We start from the raw sequence: 19571 nt of genomic DNA, 5'->3' as shown, positions 1-19571 counted from the left end.
CGGGCGTTACTGTAACCTGTGACTTAGTAATCCCGAGGTCTAAGTCTGATTGGTACTTATTCATCGTTCAACCATTTGAAACCCTTGTCACCTGACCATTGGTCCGACAGTGGTAGAGATCTCACCTTCCACTAGGGAGGTTGTTGCTTGATTCGCGGCCAATGGTTTTCCCCATTCTATGTAGAAGAGGATGGCTATTATTGTAACAACCAGACATTTGTGTCTGTCTCTCTCTCTCACTCACTCATCTATCTATAGAGATTGGTACCTCTTTCTACATCGTCCCATCCGGACGTTCCTGTTTCCCGTGCCTTAGTTATCCCGAGGTCTAAGTCTGATTGGTACTTATTCATCGTTCAACCATTTGAAACCCTTGTCACCTGACCATTGGTCCGACAGTGGTAGAGATCTCACCTTCCATTCGGGAGGTTGTTGCTTGATTCGCGGCCAATGGTTTTCCCCATTCTATGTAGAAGAGGATGGCTATTATTGTAACAACCAGACATTTGTGTCTGTCTCTCTCTCTCTTTCACTCACTCACTCATCTATCTATAATGATTGGTACTTCTTTCTACATCATCCCATCCGGACGTTCCTGTTTCCCGCGCCTTAGTAATCCCGAGGTCTTGGTCTGATTGGTACTTATTCCTCGATCATCCACTTGATACCCTTGTCACCTGAGCATTGGTCCTACAGTGGTAGAGATCTCAGCTGCCACGCAGGAATTAATTGCTCGATTCGCGGCCAATGGTTTTCCCCGTTCTATATAGAACAGGATGGCAAATAATTGCAACAACCAGACATTTGTGTCTGTCTCTCTCTCTCACTCACTCATCTATCTAAAAAGATTGGTACCTCTTTCTACATCGTCCCATCCGGACGTTCCTGTTTCCCGTGCCTTAGTTATCCCGAGGTCTGGGTCTGATTGGTACTTTTTCCTCCTTCTGCATAGACGACGATGACTGCATCGTGACATCCAGAGGTTCGTCTGTGCCTCATTGGCTCGTGTTGGCTGCATCATTCATGTTTTATGGGTTAAAGTTCTGATTGGTACTTATTCCTCCTTCAGCCGGTTCAAACACTTGTCACCTGAGCATTGGTCCTACAGTGGTAGAGATCTCACCTGCCACTCGGAGGTGTCTGCTTGATTCGTGGCCAATTTTTTTCTCCGTTCTATATAGAAGAGGATGGGAATTATTGTAACAACCAGACATTTGTGTCTGTCTCTCTCTCTCTCTTTCACTCACTCACTCATCTATCTATAATGATTGGTACTTCTTTCTACATCATCCCATCCGGACGTTCCTGTTTCCCGCGCCTTAGTAATCCCGAGGTCTTGGTCTGATTGGTACTTATTCATCGTTCAACCATTTCAAACCCTTGTCACCTGACCATTGGTTCGACAGTATTAGAGATCTCACCTGCCACTCGGGAGGTTGTTGCTTGATTCGCGGCCAATGGTTATCCTCGATCTATATAGAAGAAGATGGCTATTATTGTAACAACCAGACATTTGTGTCTGTCTCTCTCTCTCACTAACTCAGTCATCTATTTATAATGATTGGTACTTCTTTCTACTTCGTCCCATCTGGACGTTCCTGATACCCGCGCCTTAGTAATCCTGAGGTCTGGGTCTGATTGGTACGTTTTCCTCCTTCTGCATAGACGACGATGACTGCATCGTGCCATCCAGAGGTTCGTCTGTGCCTCATTGGCTCGTGTTGGCTGCATCATTCATGTTTTATGGGTTAAAGTTCTGATTGGTACTTATTCCTCCTTCAGCCGGTTCAAACACTTATCACCTGAGAATTGGTCCTACAGTGGTAGAGATCTCACCTGCCACTCGGGAGGTGTCTGCTTGATTCGCGGCCAATTTTTTTCTCCGTTCTATATAGAAGAGGTTAGCTATTATTGTAACAACCAGACAATTGTCTCTCTCTCTCTGTCACTCACTCACTCATCTATCTATAATGATTGTTACTTATTTCTTGTTCAACTACTCGAAACCCTTGTCACCTGAGCATTGGTCCTACAGACGTAGAGACCTCACCTGCCACTCGGGAGGCCTTTGCTTGATTCGCGGCCAATGGTTTTCCTCGTTCTATATAGTAGAGGATGGCAAATCATTGCAACAACCAGACATTTGTGTCTGTCTCTCTCTCTCTCTCACTTACTCTGTCATCTATTTATAATGATTGGTACTTCTTTCTACTTCGTCCCATCTGGACGTTCCTGATACCCGCGCCTTTGTAATCCTGAGGTCTGGGTCTGATTGGTACTTTTTCCTCCTTCTGCATAGACGATGATGACTGCATCGTGCCATCCAGAGGTTCGTCTGTGCCTCATTGGCTCGTGTTGGCTGCATCATTCATGTTTTATGGGTTAAAGTTCTGATTGGTACTTATTCCTCCTTCAGCCGGTTCAAACACCTATCACCTGAGAATTGGTCCTACAGTGGTAGAGATCTCACCTGCCACTCGGAGGTGTCTGCTTGATTCGTGGCCAATTTTTTTCTCCGTTCTATATAGAAGAGGATGGGAATTATTGTAACAACCAGACATTTGTGTCTGTCTCTCTCTCTCTCTTTCACTCACTCACTCATCTATCTATAATGATTGGTACTTCTTTCTACATCATCCCATCCGGACGTTACTGTAACCTGTGACTTAGTAATCCCGAGATCTAAGTCTCATCGTTACTTATTCCTCGTTCATCCACTTGAAACCCTTGTCACCTGAGCATTTGTGCTACACTGGTAGATATCTCACCTTCCACTCGGGAGGTTGTTGCTTGATTCGCGGCCAATGGTTTTCCCCATTCTATGTAGAAGAGGATGGCTATTATTGTAATAACCAGACATTTGTGTCTGTCTCTCTCTCTCACTCACTCATCTATCTATAAAGATTGGTACCTCTTTCTACATTGTCCCATCCGGACGTTCCTGTTTCCAGTGCCTTAGTTATCCCGAGGTCTGGGTATGATTGGAACTTATTCCTCTTTCATCCACTTGAAACCCTTGTCACCTGAGCATTGGTCCGCCAGTGGTAGCGATCTCACCGGCCACTCGGGAGGTTGTTGCTTGATTCGCGGACAATGGTTATCCCCGATCTATATAGAAGAGGATGGCTATTATTGTAACAACCAGACATTTGTGTCTGTCTCTCTCTCTCACTAACTCAGTCATCTATTTATAATGATTGGTACTTCTTTCTACTTCGTCCCATCTGGACGTTCCTGATACCCGCGCCTTAGTAATCCTGAGGTCTAAGTCTGATTGGTACTTATTCATCGTTCAACCATTTGAAACCCTTGTCACCTGACCATTGGTCCGACAGTGGTAGAGATCTCACCTTCCACTAGGGAGGTTGTTGCTTGATTCGCGGCCAATGGTTTTCCCCATTCTATGTAGAAGAGGATGGCTATTATTGTAACAACCAGACATTTGTGTCTGTCTCTCTCTCTCACTCACTCATCTATCTATAGAGATTGGTACCTCTTTCTACATCGTCCCATCCGGACGTTCCTGTTTCCCGTGCCTTAGTTATCCCGAGGTCTAAGTCTGATTGGTACTTATTCCTCGTTCATCCACTTGATACCCTTGTCACCTGAGCATTGGTCCTACAGTGGTAGAGATCTCAGCTGCCACGCAGGAATTCATTGCTCAATTCGCGGCCAATGGTTTTCCCCGTTCTATATAGAACAGGATGGCAAATTATTGCAACAACCAGACATTTGTGTCTGTCTCTCTCTCTCACTCACTCATCTATCTAAAAAGATTGGTACCTCTTTCTACATCGTCCCATCCGGACGTTCCTGTTTCCCGTGCCTTAGTTATCCCGAGGTCTGGGTCTGATTGGTACTTTTTCCTCCTTCTGCATAGACGACGATGACTGCATCGTGCCATCCAGAGGTTCGTCTGTGCCTCATTGGCTCGTGTTGGCTGCATCATTCATGTTTTATGGGTTAAAGTTCTGATTGGTACTTATTCCTCCTTCAGCCGGTTCAAACACTTGTCACCTGAGCATTGGTCCTACAGTGGTAGAGATCTCACCTGCCACTCGGGAGGTGTCTGCTTGATTCGCGGCCAATGGTTTTCCCCGTTCTATATAGTAGAGGATGGCAAATAATTGCTACAACCAGACATTTGTGTCTGTCTCACTCACTCACCCATCTATCCAGTTATCTTTAATGATTAGTACTTCTTTCCCATTCAACCACTTAAGATTTTCATAACCTGAGCATTGGTTGTTCAGTGGTAGAATTCTCGCCTGCCACGCGGGAGGCCCGGGTTCGATTCCCGGCCAATGCATTTTCCTCGTTCTGCAAAGAAGACAATGATTACATCGTCCCATACGGGCGTTACTGTAACCTGTGACTTAGTAATCCCGAGGTCTAAGTCTGATTGGTACTTATTCATCGTTCAACCATTTGAAACCCTTGTCACCTGACCATTGGTCCGACAGTGGTAGAGATCTCACCTTCCACTAGGGAGGTTGTTGCTTGATTCGCGGCCAATGGTTTTCCCCATTCTATGTAGAAGAGGATGGCTATTATTGTAACAACCAGACATTTGTGTCTGTCTCTCTCTCTCACTCACTCATCTATCTATAGAGATTGGTACCTCTTTCTACATCGTCCCATCCGGACGTTCCTGTTTCCCGTGCCTTAGTTATCCCGAGGTCTAAGTCTGATTGGTACTTATTCATCGTTCAACCATTTGAAACCCTTGTCACCTGACCATTGGTCCGACAGTGGTAGAGATCTCACCTTCCATTCGGGAGGTTGTTGCTTGATTCGCGGCCAATGGTTTTCCCCATTCTATGTAGAAGAGGATGGCTATTATTGTAACAACCAGACATTTGTGTCTGTCTCTCTCTCTCTTTCACTCACTCACTCATCTATCTATAATGATTGGTACTTCTTTCTACATCATCCCATCCGGACGTTCCTGTTTCCCGCGCCTTAGTAATCCCGAGGTCTTGGTCTGATTGGTACTTATTCCTCGATCATCCACTTGATACCCTTGTCACCTGAGCATTGGTCCTACAGTGGTAGAGATCTCAGCTGCCACGCAGGAATTAATTGCTCGATTCGCGGCCAATGGTTTTCCCCGTTCTATATAGAACAGGATGGCAAATAATTGCAACAACCAGACATTTGTGTCTGTCTCTCTCTCTCACTCACTCATCTATCTAAAAAGATTGGTACCTCTTTCTACATCGTCCCATCCGGACGTTCCTGTTTCCCGTGCCTTAGTTATCCCGAGGTCTGGGTCTGATTGGTACTTTTTCCTCCTTCTGCATAGACGACGATGACTGCATCGTGACATCCAGAGGTTCGTCTGTGCCTCATTGGCTCGTGTTGGCTGCATCATTCATGTTTTATGGGTTAAAGTTCTGATTGGTACTTATTCCTCCTTCAGCCGGTTCAAACACTTGTCACCTGAGCATTGGTCCTACAGTGGTAGAGATCTCACCTGCCACTCGGAGGTGTCTGCTTGATTCGTGGCCAATTTTTTTCTCCGTTCTATATAGAAGAGGATGGGAATTATTGTAACAACCAGACATTTGTGTCTGTCTCTCTCTCTCTCTTTCACTCACTCACTCATCTATCTATAATGATTGGTACTTCTTTCTACATCATCCCATCCGGACGTTCCTGTTTCCCGCGCCTTAGTAATCCCGAGGTCTTGGTCTGATTGGTACTTATTCATCGTTCAACCATTTCAAACCCTTGTCACCTGACCATTGGTTCGACAGTATTAGAGATCTCACCTGCCACTCGGGAGGTTGTTGCTTGATTCGCGGCCAATGGTTATCCTCGATCTATATAGAAGAAGATGGCTATTATTGTAACAACCAGACATTTGTGTCTGTCTCTCTCTCTCACTAACTCAGTCATCTATTTATAATGATTGGTACTTCTTTCTACTTCGTCCCATCTGGACGTTCCTGATACCCGCGCCTTAGTAATCCTGAGGTCTGGGTCTGATTGGTACGTTTTCCTCCTTCTGCATAGACGACGATGACTGCATCGTGCCATCCAGAGGTTCGTCTGTGCCTCATTGGCTCGTGTTGGCTGCATCATTCATGTTTTATGGGTTAAAGTTCTGATTGGTACTTATTCCTCCTTCAGCCGGTTCAAACACTTATCACCTGAGAATTGGTCCTACAGTGGTAGAGATCTCACCTGCCACTCGGGAGGTGTCTGCTTGATTCGCGGCCAATTTTTTTCTCCGTTCTATATAGAAGAGGTTAGCTATTATTGTAACAACCAGACAATTGTCTCTCTCTCTCTGTCACTCACTCACTCATCTATCTATAATGATTGTTACTTATTTCTTGTTCAACTACTCGAAACCCTTGTCACCTGAGCATTGGTCCTACAGACGTAGAGACCTCACCTGCCACTCGGGAGGCCTTTGCTTGATTCGCGGCCAATGGTTTTCCTCGTTCTATATAGTAGAGGATGGCAAATCATTGCAACAACCAGACATTTGTGTCTGTCTCTCTCTCTCTCTCACTTACTCTGTCATCTATTTATAATGATTGGTACTTCTTTCTACTTCGTCCCATCTGGACGTTCCTGATACCCGCGCCTTTGTAATCCTGAGGTCTGGGTCTGATTGGTACTTTTTCCTCCTTCTGCATAGACGATGATGACTGCATCGTGCCATCCAGAGGTTCGTCTGTGCCTCATTGGCTCGTGTTGGCTGCATCATTCATGTTTTATGGGTTAAAGTTCTGATTGGTACTTATTCCTCCTTCAGCCGGTTCAAACACCTATCACCTGAGAATTGGTCCTACAGTGGTAGAGATCTCACCTGCCACTCGGAGGTGTCTGCTTGATTCGTGGCCAATTTTTTTCTCCGTTCTATATAGAAGAGGATGGGAATTATTGTAACAACCAGACATTTGTGTCTGTCTCTCTCTCTCTCTTTCACTCACTCACTCATCTATCTATAATGATTGGTACTTCTTTCTACATCATCCCATCCGGACGTTACTGTAACCTGTGACTTAGTAATCCCGAGATCTAAGTCTCATCGTTACTTATTCCTCGTTCATCCACTTGAAACCCTTGTCACCTGAGCATTTGTGCTACACTGGTAGATATCTCACCTTCCACTCGGGAGGTTGTTGCTTGATTCGCGGCCAATGGTTTTCCCCATTCTATGTAGAAGAGGATGGCTATTATTGTAATAACCAGACATTTGTGTCTGTCTCTCTCTCTCACTCACTCATCTATCTATAAAGATTGGTACCTCTTTCTACATTGTCCCATCCGGACGTTCCTGTTTCCAGTGCCTTAGTTATCCCGAGGTCTGGGTATGATTGGAACTTATTCCTCTTTCATCCACTTGAAACCCTTGTCACCTGAGCATTGGTCCGCCAGTGGTAGCGATCTCACCGGCCACTCGGGAGGTTGTTGCTTGATTCGCGGACAATGGTTATCCCCGATCTATATAGAAGAGGATGGCTATTATTGTAACAACCAGACATTTGTGTCTGTCTCTCTCTCTCACTAACTCAGTCATCTATTTATAATGATTGGTACTTCTTTCTACTTCGTCCCATCTGGACGATCCTGATACCCGCGCCTTAGTAATCCTGAGGTCTAAGTCTGATTGGTACTTATTCATCGTTCAACCATTTGAAACCCTTGTCACCTGACCATTGGTCCGACAGTGGTAGAGATCTCACCTTCCACTAGGGAGGTTGTTGCTTGATTCGCGGCCAATGGTTTTCCCCATTCTATGTAGAAGAGGATGGCTATTATTGTAACAACCAGACATTTGTGTCTGTCTCTCTCTCTCACTCACTCATCTATCTATAGAGATTGGTACCTCTTTCTACATCGTCCCATCCGGACGTTCCTGTTTCCCGTGCCTTAGTTATCCCGAGGTCTAAGTCTGATTGGTACTTATTCCTCGTTCATCCACTTGATACCCTTGTCACCTGAGCATTGGTCCTACAGTGGTAGAGATCTCAGCTGCCACGCAGGAATTCATTGCTCAATTCGCGGCCAATGGTTTTCCCCGTTCTATATAGAACAGGATGGCAAATTATTGCAACAACCAGACATTTGTGTCTGTCTCTCTCTCTCACTCACTCATCTATCTAAAAAGATTGGTACCTCTTTCTACATCGTCCCATCCGGACGTTCCTGTTTCCCGTGCCTTAGTTATCCCGAGGTCTGGGTCTGATTGGTACTTTTTCCTCCTTCTGCATAGACGACGATGACTGCATCGTGCCATCCAGAGGTTCGTCTGTGCCTCATTGGCTCGTGTTGGCTGCATCATTCATGTTTTATGGGTTAAAGTTCTGATTGGTACTTATTCCTCCTTCAGCCGGTTCAAACACTTGTCACCTGAGCATTGGTCCTACATTGGTAGAGATCTCACCTGCCACTCGGGAGGTGTCTGCTTGATTCGCGGCCAATGGTTTTCCCCGTTCTATATAGTAGAGGATGGCAAATAATTGCAACAACCAGACATTTGTGTCTGTCTCACTCACTCACTCATCTATCCTATAATCTATAATGATTAGTACTTCTTTCCCATTCAACCACTTAAAATTTTCATAACCTTAGCATTGGTTGTTCAGTGGTAGAATTCTCGCCTGCCACGCGGGAGGCCCGGATTCGATTCCCGGCCAAAGCATTTTCCTCGTTCTGCAAAGAAGACAATGATTACATCGTCCCATACGGGCGTTACTGTAACCCTGACTTAGTAATCCCGAGATCTAAGTCTCATCGGTACTTATTCCTCGTTCATCCACTTGAAACCCTTGTCACCTGAGCATTGGTCCGACAGTGGTAGAGATCTCACCTGCCACTCGGGAGGTTGTTGCTTCATTCGCGGCCAATGGTTTTCCCCATTCTATGTAGAAGAGGATGGCTATTATTGTAACAACCAGACATTTGTGTCTGTCTCTCTCTCTCACTCACTCATCTATCTATAAAGATTGGTACCTCTTTCTACATCGTCCCATCCGGACGTTCCTGTTTCCAGTGCCTTAGTTATCCCGAGGTCTGGGTATGATTGGAACTTATTCCTCTTTCATCCTCTTGAAACCCTTGTCACCTGAGCATTTGTGCTACAGTGGTAGATATCTCACCTTCCACTCGGGAGGTTGTTGCTTGATTCGCGGCCAATGGTTATCCCCGATCTATATAGAAGAGGATGGCTATTATTGTAACAACCACACATTTGTGTCTGTCTCTCTCTCTCACTCACTCATCTATCTATAAAGATTGGTACCTCTTTCTACATCGTCCCATCCGGACGTTCCTGTTTCCCGCGCCTTAGTAATCCCGAGGTCTTGGTCTGATTGGTACTTATTCCTCGTTCATCCACTTGATACCCTTGTCACCTGAGCATTGGTCCTACAGTGGTAGAGATCTCAGCTGCCACGCAGGAATTCATTGCTCGATTCGCGGCCAATGGTTTTCCCCGTTCTATATAGAACAGGATGGCAAATAATTGCAACAACCAGACATTTGTGTCTGTCTCTCTCTCTCACTCACTCATCTATCTATAAAGATTGGTACCTCTTTCTACATCGTCCCATCCGGACGTTCCTGTTTCCCGTGCCTTAGTTATCCCGAGGTCTGGGTCTGATTGGTACTTTTTCCTCCTTCTGCATAGACGATGATGACTGCATCGTGCCATCCAGAGGTTCGTCTGTGCCTCATTGGCTCGTGTTGGCTGCATCATTCATGTTTTATGGGTTAAAGTTCTGATTGGTACTTATTCCTCCTTCAGCCGGTTCAAACATTTGTCACCTGAGCATTGGTCCTACAGTGGTAGAGATCTCACCTGCCACTCGGGAGGTGTCTGCTTGATTCGCGGCCAATGGTTTTCCCCGTTCTATATAGTAGAGGATGGCAAATAATTGCTACAACCAGACATTTGTGTCTGTCTCACTCACTCACTCATCTATCCAATTATCTTTAATGATTAGTACTTCTTTCCCATTCAAGCACTTAAGATTTTCATAACCTGAGCATTGGTTGTTCAGTGGTAGAATTCTCGCCTGCCACGCGGGAGGCCCGGGTTAGATTCCCGGCCAATGCATTTACCTCGTACTGCAAAGAAGACAATGATTACATCGTCCCATCCGGACGTTACTGTAACCCGTGACTTAGTAATCCCGAGATCTAAGTCTCATCGGTACTTATTCCTCTTTCATCCACTTGAAACCCTTGTCACCTGAGAATTTGTGCTACAGTGGTAGAGATCTCACCTGCCACTCGGGAGGTTGTTGCTTGATTCGCAGCCAATGGTTTTCCCCATTCTATGTAGAAGAGGATGGCTATTATTGTAACAACCAGACATTTGTGTCTGTCTCTCTCTCTCTTTCACTCACTCACTCATCTATCTATAATGATTGGTACTTCTTTCTACATCATCCCATCCGGACGTTCCTGTTTCCCGCGCCTTAGTAATCCTGAGGTCTGGGTCTGATTGGTACTTTTTCCTCCTTCTGCATAGACGACGATGACTGCATCGTGCCATCCAGAGGTTCGTCTGTGCCTCATTGGCTCGTGTTAGCTGCATCATTCATGTTTTATGGGTTAAATTTCTCATTGGTAATTATTCCTCGTTCATCCACTTGAAACCCTTATCACCTGAGCATTGGTCGGACAGAGGTAGAGATCTCACCTGCCACTCGGGAGGTTGTTGCTTGATTCGCGGCCAATGGTTTTCCCCATTCTATGTAGAAGACGATGGCTATTATTGTAACAACCAGACATTTGTGCCTGTCTCTCTCTCTCTCACTAACTCAGTCATCTATTAATAATGATTGGTACTTCTTTCTACATCATCCCATCCGGACGTTCCTGTTTCCCGCGCCTTTGTAATCCCGAGGTCTTGGTCTGATTGGTACTTATTCATCGTTCAACCATTTCAAACCCTTGTCACCTGAGCATTGGTCCTACAGACGTAGAGACCTCACCTGCAACTCGGGAGGCCTTTGCTTGATTCGCGGCCAATGGTTTTCCCCGTTCTATATAGAACAGGATGGCAAATATTTGCAACAACCAGACATTTGTGTCTTTCTGTCTCTCTCTCTCACTAACTCAGTCATCTATTTATAATGATTGGTACTTCTTTCTACTTCGTCCCATCTGGACGTTCCTGATACCCGCGCCTTAGTAATCCTGAGGTCTGGGTCTGATTGGTACTTTTTCCTCCTTCTGCATAGACGACGATGACTGCATCGTGCCATCCAGAGGTTCGTCTGTGCCTCATTGGCTCGTGTTGGCTGCATCATTCATGTTCTATGGGTTAAAGTTCTGATTGGTACTTATTCCTCCTTCAGCCGGTTCAAACACTTATCACCTGAGAATTGGTCCTACAGTGGTTGAGATCTCACCTGCCACTCGGGAGGTGTCTGCTTGATTCGCGGCCAATTTTTTTCTCCGTTCTATATAGAAGAGGTTAGCTATTATTGTTACAACCAGACATTTGTCTCTCTCTCTCTGTCACTCACTCACTCATCTATCTATAATGATTGGTACTTCTTTCTACATCATCCCATCCGGACGTTCCTGTTTCCCGCGCCTTAGTAATCCCGAGGTCTTGGTCTGATTGGTACTTATTCATCGTTCAACCATGTCAAACCCTTGTCACCTGACCATTGGTCCGACAGTATTAGAAATCTCACCTGCCACTCGGGAGGTTGTTGCTTGATTCGCGGCCAATGGTTATCCTCGATCTATATAGAAGAGGATGGCTATTATTGTAACAACCAGACATTTGTGTCTGTCTCTCTCTCTCTTTCACTCACTCATCTATCTATAATGATTGTTACTTATTCCTTGTTCAACCCCTCGAAACCCTTGTCACCTGAGCATTGGTCCTACAGACGTAGAGACCTCACCTGCTACTCGGGAGGCCTTTGCTTGATTCGCGGCCAATGGTTTTCCCCGTTCTATATAGTAGAGGATGGCAAATAATTGCAACAACCAGACATTTGTGTCTGTCTCACTCACTCACTCATCTATCCAATTATCTTTAATGATTGGTACTTCTTTCACATTCAACCACTTTAGATTTTCATAACCTGAGCATTGGTTGTTCAGTTGTAGAATTCTCGCCTGCCACGCGGGAGACCCGGGTTCGATTCCCGGCCAATGCATTTTCCTCGTTCTGCAAAGAAGACAATGATTACATCGTCCCATCCGGACGATACTGTAACCCGTGACTTAGTAATCCCGAGATCTAAGTCTCATCTGTACTTATTCCTCTTTCATCCACTTGAAACCCTTGTCACCTGAGCATTTGTGCTACAGTGGTAGAGATCTCACCATCCACTCGGGAGGTTGTTGCTTGATTCGCGGCCAATGGTTATCCTCGATCTATACAGAAGAGGATGGCTATTATTGTAACAACCAGACATTTGTGTCTGTCTCTCTCTCTCACTCACTCACTCATCTATCTGTAAAGATTGGTACCTCTTTCTACATCGTCCCATCCAGACGTTCCTGTTTCCCGTGCCCTAGTTATCCCGAGGTCTGGGTATGATTGGAACTTATTCCTCTTTCTACCATTTGAAACCCATGTCACCTGAGCATTGGTCCCACAGTGGTAGAGATCTCAGCTGCCACTCGGGAATTCATTGCTTGATTCGCGGCCAATGGTTTTCCCCGTTCTATATAGAACAGGATGGCAAATAATTGCTACAACCAGACATTTGTGTCTGTCTCTCTCTCTCACTCACTCATCTATCTATAAAGATTGGTACCTCTTTCTACATCATCCCATACGTACGTTCCTGTTTCCCGCGCCTTAGTAATCCCGAGGTCTTGGTCTGATTGGTACTTATTCATCGTTCAACCATTTCAAACCCTTGTCACCTGACCATTGGTCCGACAGTAGTAGAGATCTCACCTGCCACTCGGGAGGTTGTTGCTTGATTCGCGGCCAATGGTTATCCTCGATCTATATAGAAGAGGATGGCTATTATTGTAACAACCAGACATTTGTGTCTGTCTCTCTCTCTCTTTCACTCACTCACTCATCTATCTATAATGATTGTTACTTATTCCTTGTTCAACTACTCGAAACCCTTTTCACCTGAGCATTGGTCCTACAGACGTAGAGACCTCACCTGCCACTCGGGAGGCCTTTACTTGATTCGCGGCCAATGGTTTTCCTCGTTCTATATACTAGAGGATGGCAAATAATTGCAACAACCAGACATTTGTGTCTGTCTCACTCACTCACTCATCTATCCTATTATCTATATTGATTAGTACTTCTTTCCCATTCAACCACTTAAGATTTTCATAACCTGAGCATTGGTTGTTCAGTGGTAGAATTCTCGCCTGCCACGCGGGAGGCACGGGTTCGATTCCCGGCCAATGCATTTTCCTCGTTCTGCAAAGAAGACAATGATTACATCGTCCCATACGGGCGTTACTGTAACCCTGACTTAGTAATCCCGAGATCTAAGTCTCATCGGTACTTATTCCTCGTTCACCCACTTGAAACCCTTGTCACCTGAGCATTGGTCCGACAGTGGTAGAGATCTCACCTGCCACTCGGGAGGTTGTTGCTTGATTCGCGGCCAATGGCTTTCCCCATTCTATGTAGAAGAGGATGGCTATTATTGTAACAACCAGACATTTGTGTCTGTCTCTCTCTCTCTTTCACTCACTCACTCATCTATCTATAATGATTGGTACTTCTTTCTACATCATCCCATCCGGACGTTACTGTAACCTGTGACTTAGTAATCCCGAGATCTAAGTCTCATCGTTACTTATTCCTCGTTCATCCACTTGAAACCCTTGTCACCTGAGCATTTGTGCTACAGTGGTAGATATCTCACCTTCCACTCTGGAGGTTGTTGCTTGATTCGCGGCCAATGGTTTTCCCCATTCTATGTAGAAGAGGATGGCTATTATTGTAACAACCAGACATTTATGTCTGTCTCTCTCTCTCACTCACTCATCTATCTATAAAGATTGGTACCTCTTTCTACATCGTCCCATCCGGACGTTCCTGTTTCCAGTGCCTTAGTTATCCCGAGGTCTGGGTATGATTGGAACTTATTCCTCTTTCATCCACTTGAAACCCTTGTCACCTGAGCATTGGTCCGACAGTGGTAGCGATCTCACCTGCCACTCGGGAGGTTGTTGCTTGATTCGCGGACAATGGTTATCCCCGATCTATATAGAAGAGGATGGCTATTATTGTAACAACCAGACATTTGTGTCTGTCTCTCTCTCTCACTAACTCAGTCATCTATTTATAATGATTGGTACTTCTTTCTACTTCGTCCCATCTGGACGTTCCTGATACCCGCGCCTTAGTATTCCTGAGGCCTAAGTCTGATTGGTACTTATTCATCGTTCAACCATTTGAAACCCTTGTCACCTGACCATTGGTCCGACAGTGGTAGAGATCTCACCTTCCACTAGGGAGGTTGTTGCTTGATTCGCGGCCAATGGTTTTCCCCATTCTATGTAGAAGAGGATGGCTATTATTGTAACAACCAGACATTTGTGTCTGTCTCTCTCTCTCACTCACTCATCTATCTATAGAGATAGGTACCTCTTTCTACATCGTCCCATCCGGACGTTCCTGTTTCCCGTGCCTTAGTTATCCCGAGGTCTAAGTCTGATTGGTACTTATTCATCGTTCAACCATTTGAAACCCTTGTCACCTGAGCATTGGTCCTACAGTGGTAGAGATCTCAGCTGCCACGCAGGAATTCATTGCTCGATTCGCGGCCAATGGTTTTCCCCGTTCTATATAGAACAGGATGGCAAATAATTGCAACAACCAGACATTTGTGTCTGTCTCTCTCTCTCACTCACTCATCTATCTATAAAGATTGGTACCTCTTTCTACATCGTCCCATCCGGACGTTCCTGTTTCCCGTGCCTTAGTTATCCCGAGGTCTGGGTCTGATTGGTACTGTTTCCTCCTTCTGCATAGACGACGATGACTGCATCGTGCCATCCAGAGGTTCGTCTGTGCCTCATTGGCTCGTGTTGGCTGCATCATTCATGTTTTATGGGTTAAAGTTCTGATTGGTACTTATTCCTCCTTCAGCCGGTTCAAACACTTGTCACCTGAGCATTGGTCCTACAGTGGTAGAGATCTCACCTGCCACTCGGGAGGTGTCTGCTTGATTCGCGGCCAATGGTTTTCCCCGTTCTATATAGAAGAGGATGGCTATTATTGTAACAACCAGACATTTGTGTCTGTCTCTCTCTCTCACTAACTCAGTCATCTATTTATAATGATTGGTACTTCTTTCTACTTCGTCCCATCTGGACGTTCCTGATACCCGCGCCTTAGTCATCCTGAGGTCTAAGTCTGATTGGTACTTATTCATCGTTCAACCATTTGAAACCCTTGTCACCTGACCATTGGTCCGACAGTGGTAGAGATCTCACCTTCCACTAGGGAGGTTGTTGCTTGATTCGCGGCCAATGGTTTTCCCCATTCTATGTAGAAGAGGATGGCTATTATTGTAACAACCAGATATTTGTGTCTGTCCCTCTCTCTCACTCACTCATCTATCTATAGAGATTGGTACCTCTTTCTACATCGTCCCATCCGGACGTTCCTGTTTCCCGTGCCTTAGTTATCCCGAGGTGTAAGTCTGATTGGTACTTATTCATCGTTCAACCATTTGAAACCCTTGTCACCTGACCATTGGTCCGACAATGGTAGAGATCTCACCTTCCACTCGGGAGGTTGTTGCTTGATTCACGGCCAATGGTTTTCCCCATTCTATGTAGAAGAGGATGGCTATTATTGTAACAACCAGACATTTGTGTCTGTCTCTCTCTCTCTTTCACTCACTCACTCATCTATCTATAATGATTGGTACTTCTTTCTACATCATCCCATCCGTACGTTCCTGTTTCCCGCGCCTTAGTAATCCCGAGGTCCAAGTCTGATTGGTACTTATTCCTCGTTCATCCACTTGATACCCTTGTCACCTGAGCATTGGTCCTACAGTGGTAAAGATCTCAGCTGCCACGCAGGAATTCATTGCTCGATTCGCGGCCAATGGTTTTCCCCGTTCTATATTGAACAGGATGGCAAATTATTGCAACAACCAGACATTTGTGTCTGTCTCTCTCTCTCACTCACTCATCTATCTATAAAGATTGGTACCTCTTTCTACATCGTCCCATCCAGACGTTCCTGTTTCCCGTGCCCTAGTTATCCCGAGGTCTGGGTATGATTGGAACTTATTCCTCTTTCAACCATTTGAAACCCATGTCACCTGAGCATTGGTCCCACAGTGGTAGAGATCTCAGCTGCCACTCGGGAATTCATTGCTTGATTCGCGGCCAATGGTTTTCCCCGTTCTATATAGAACAGGATGGCAAATAATTGCAACAACCAGACATTTGTGTCTGTCTCTCTCTCTCACTCACTCATCTATCTATAAAGATTGGTACCTCTTTCTACATCATCCCATACGTACGTTCCTGTTTCCCGCGCCTTAGTAATCCCGAGGTCTTGGTCTGATTGGTACTTATTCATCGTTCAACCATTTCAAACCCTTGTCACCTGACCATTGGTCCGACAGTAGTAGAGATCTCACCTGCCACTCGGGAGGTTGTTGCTTGATTCGCGGCCAATGGTTATCCTCGATCTATATAGAAGAGGATGGCTATTATTGTAACAACCAGACATTTGTGTCTGTCTCTCTCTCTCTTTCACTCACTCACTCATCTATCTATAATGATTGTTACTTATTCCTTGTTCAACTACTCGAAACCCTTTTCACCTGAGCATTGGTCCTACAGACGTAGAGACCTCACCTGCCACTCGGGAGGCCTTTACTTGATTCGCGGCCAATGGTTTTCCTCGTTCTATATACTAGAGGATGGCAAATAATTGCAACAACCAGACATTTGTGTCTGTCTCACTCACTCACTCATCTATCCTATTATCTATATTGATTAGTACTTCTTTCCCATTCAACCACTTAAGATTTTCATAACCTGAGCATTGGTTGTTCAGTGGTAGAATTCTCGCCTGCCACGCGGGAGGCTCGGGTTCGATTCCCGGCCAATGCATTTTCCTCGTTCTGCAAAGAAGACAATGATTACATCGTCCCATACGGGCGTTACTGTAACCCTGACTTAGTAATCCCGAGATCTAAGTCTCATCGGTACTTATTCCTCGTTCACCCACTTGAAACCCTTGTCACCTGAGCATTGGTCCGACAGTGGTAGAGATCTCACCTGCCACTCGGGAGGTTGTTGCTTGATTCGCGGCCAATGGCTTTCCCCATTCTATGTAGAAGAGGATGGCTATTATTGTAACAACCAGACATTTGTGTCTGTCTCTCTCTCTCTTTCACTCACTCACTCATCTATCTATAATGATTGGTACTTCTTTCTACATCATCCCATCCGGACGTTACTGTAACCTGTGACTTAGTAATCCCGAGATCTAAGTCTCATCGTTACTTATTCCTCGTTCATCCACTTGAAACCCTTGTCACCTGAGCATTTGTGCTACAGTGGTAGATATCTCACCTTCCACTCTGGAGGTTGTTGCTTGATTCGCGGCCAATGGTTTTCCCCATTCTATGTAGAAGAGGATGGCTATTATTGTAACAACCAGACATTTGTGTCTGTCTCTCTCTCTCACTCACTCATCTATCTATAAAGATTGGTACCTCTTTCTACATCGTCCCATCCGGACGTTCCTGTTTCCAGTGCCTTAGTTATCCCGAGGTCTGGGTATGATTGGAACTTATTCCTCTTTCATCCACTTGAAATCCTTGTCACCTGAGCATTGGTCCGACAGTGGTAGCGATCTCACCTGCCACTCGGGAGGTTGTTGCTTGATTCGCGGACAATGGTTATCCCCGATCTATATAGAAGAGGATGGCTATTATTGTAACAACCAGACATTTGTGTCTGTCTCTCTCTCTCACTAACTCAGTCATCTATTTATAATGATTGGTACTTCTTTCTACTTCGTCCCATCTGGACGTTCCTGATACCCGCGCCTTAGTATTCCTGAGGTCTAATTCTGATTGGTACTTATTCATCGTTCAACCATTTGAAACCCTTGTCACCTGACCATTGGTCCGACAGTGGTAGAGATCTCACCTTCCACTAGGGAGGTTGTTGCTTGATTCGCGGCCAATGGTTTTCCCCATTCTATGTAGAAGAGGATGGCTATTATTGTAACAACCAGACATTTGTGTCTGTCTCTCTCTCTCACTCACTCATCTATCTATAGAGATAGGTACCTCTTTCTACATCGTCCCATCCGGACGTTCCTGTTTCCCGTGCCTTAGTTATCCCGAGGTCTAAGTCTGATTGGTACTTATTCATCGTTCAACCATTTGAAACCCTTGTCACCTGAGCATTGGTCCTACAGTGGTAGAGATCTCAGCTGCCACGCAGGAATTCATTGCTCGATTCGCGGCCAATGGTTTTCCCCGTTCTATATAGAACAGGATGGCAAATAATTGCAACAACCAGACATTTGTGTCTGTCTCTCTCTCTCACTCACTCATCTATCTATAAAGATTGGTACCTCTTTCTACATCGTCCCATCCGGACGTTCCTGTTTCCCGTGCCTTAGTTATCCCGAGGTCTGGGTCTGATTGGTACTGTTTCCTCCTTCTGCATAGACGACGATGACTGCATCGTGCCATCCAGAGGTTCGTCTGTGCCTCATTGGCTCGTGTTGGCTGCATCATTCATGTTTTATGGGTTAAAGTTCTGATTGGTACTTATTCCTCCTTCAGCCGGTTCAAACACTTGTCACCTGAGCATTGGTCCTACAGTGGTAGAGATCTCACCTGCCACTCGGGAGGTGTCTGCTTGATTCGCGGCCAATGGTTTTCCCCGTTCTATATAGAAGAGGATGGCTATTATTGTAACAACCAGACATTTGTGTCTGTCTCTCTCTCTCACTAACTCAGTCATCTATTTATAATGATTGGTACTTCTTTCTACTTCGTCCCATCTGGACGTTCCTGATACCCGCGCCTTAGTCATCCTGAGGTCTAAGTCTGATTGGTACTTATTCATCGTTCAACCATTTGAAACCCTTGTCACCTGACCATTGGTCCGACAGTGGTAGAGATCTCACCTTCCACTAGGGAGGTTGTTGCTTGATTCGCGGCCAATGGTTTTCCCCATTCTATGTAGAAGAGGATGGCTATTATTGTAACAACCAGATATTTGTGTCTGTCCCTCTCTCTCACTCACTCATCTATCTATAGAGATTGGTACCTCTTTCTACATCGTCCCATCCGGACGTTCCTGTTTCCCGTGCCTTAGTTATCCCGAGGTGTAAGTCTGATTGGTACTTATTCATCGTTCAACCATTTGAAACCCTTGTCACCTGACCATTGGTCCGACAATGGTAGAGATCTCACCTTCCACTCGGGAGGTTGTTGCTTGATTCACGGCCAATGGTTTTCCCCATTCTATGTAGAAGAGGATGGCTATTATTGTAACAACCAGACATTTGTGTCTGTCTCTCTCTCTCTGTCACTCACTCACTCATCTATCTATAATGATTGGTACTTCTTTCTACATCATCCCATCCGGACGTT

General features: G+C 45.4%; 6 non-coding genes across 6 annotated transcripts; all 6 read left to right on the top strand.

Annotated features, from left to right (window-relative positions):
- Positions 1–4238: 4238 nt before the first annotated feature.
- On the top strand, positions 4239–4309 carry trnag-gcc (transfer RNA glycine (anticodon GCC)). The gene has a single exon. It is a non-coding gene; the product is annotated as a tRNA-Gly (tRNA).
- Positions 4310–8591: 4282 nt separating this feature from the next.
- On the top strand, positions 8592–8662 carry trnag-gcc (transfer RNA glycine (anticodon GCC)). Its single transcript has one exon. It is a non-coding gene; the product is annotated as a tRNA-Gly (tRNA).
- A 1345-nt stretch (positions 8663–10007) lies between these two features.
- On the top strand, positions 10008–10078 carry trnag-gcc (transfer RNA glycine (anticodon GCC)). Its single transcript has one exon. It is a non-coding gene; the product is annotated as a tRNA-Gly (tRNA).
- A 1997-nt stretch (positions 10079–12075) lies between these two features.
- Positions 12076–12146, top strand: trnag-gcc (transfer RNA glycine (anticodon GCC)). The gene has a single exon. It is a non-coding gene; the product is annotated as a tRNA-Gly (tRNA).
- A 1159-nt stretch (positions 12147–13305) lies between these two features.
- On the top strand, positions 13306–13376 carry trnag-gcc (transfer RNA glycine (anticodon GCC)). Its single transcript has one exon. It is a non-coding gene; the product is annotated as a tRNA-Gly (tRNA).
- A 3614-nt stretch (positions 13377–16990) lies between these two features.
- trnag-gcc (transfer RNA glycine (anticodon GCC)) lies at positions 16991–17061 on the top strand. The gene has a single exon. It is a non-coding gene; the product is annotated as a tRNA-Gly (tRNA).
- The last annotated feature ends 2510 nt before the right edge of the window (positions 17062–19571 follow it).

Source organism: Amia ocellicauda, chromosome 20 (genome assembly GCF_036373705.1).
Source record: "Amia ocellicauda isolate fAmiCal2 chromosome 20, fAmiCal2.hap1, whole genome shotgun sequence".
NCBI lineage: Eukaryota > Metazoa > Chordata > Actinopteri > Amiiformes > Amiidae > Amia > Amia ocellicauda.
This window is presented reverse-complemented; position numbering and strand designations above follow the sequence as displayed.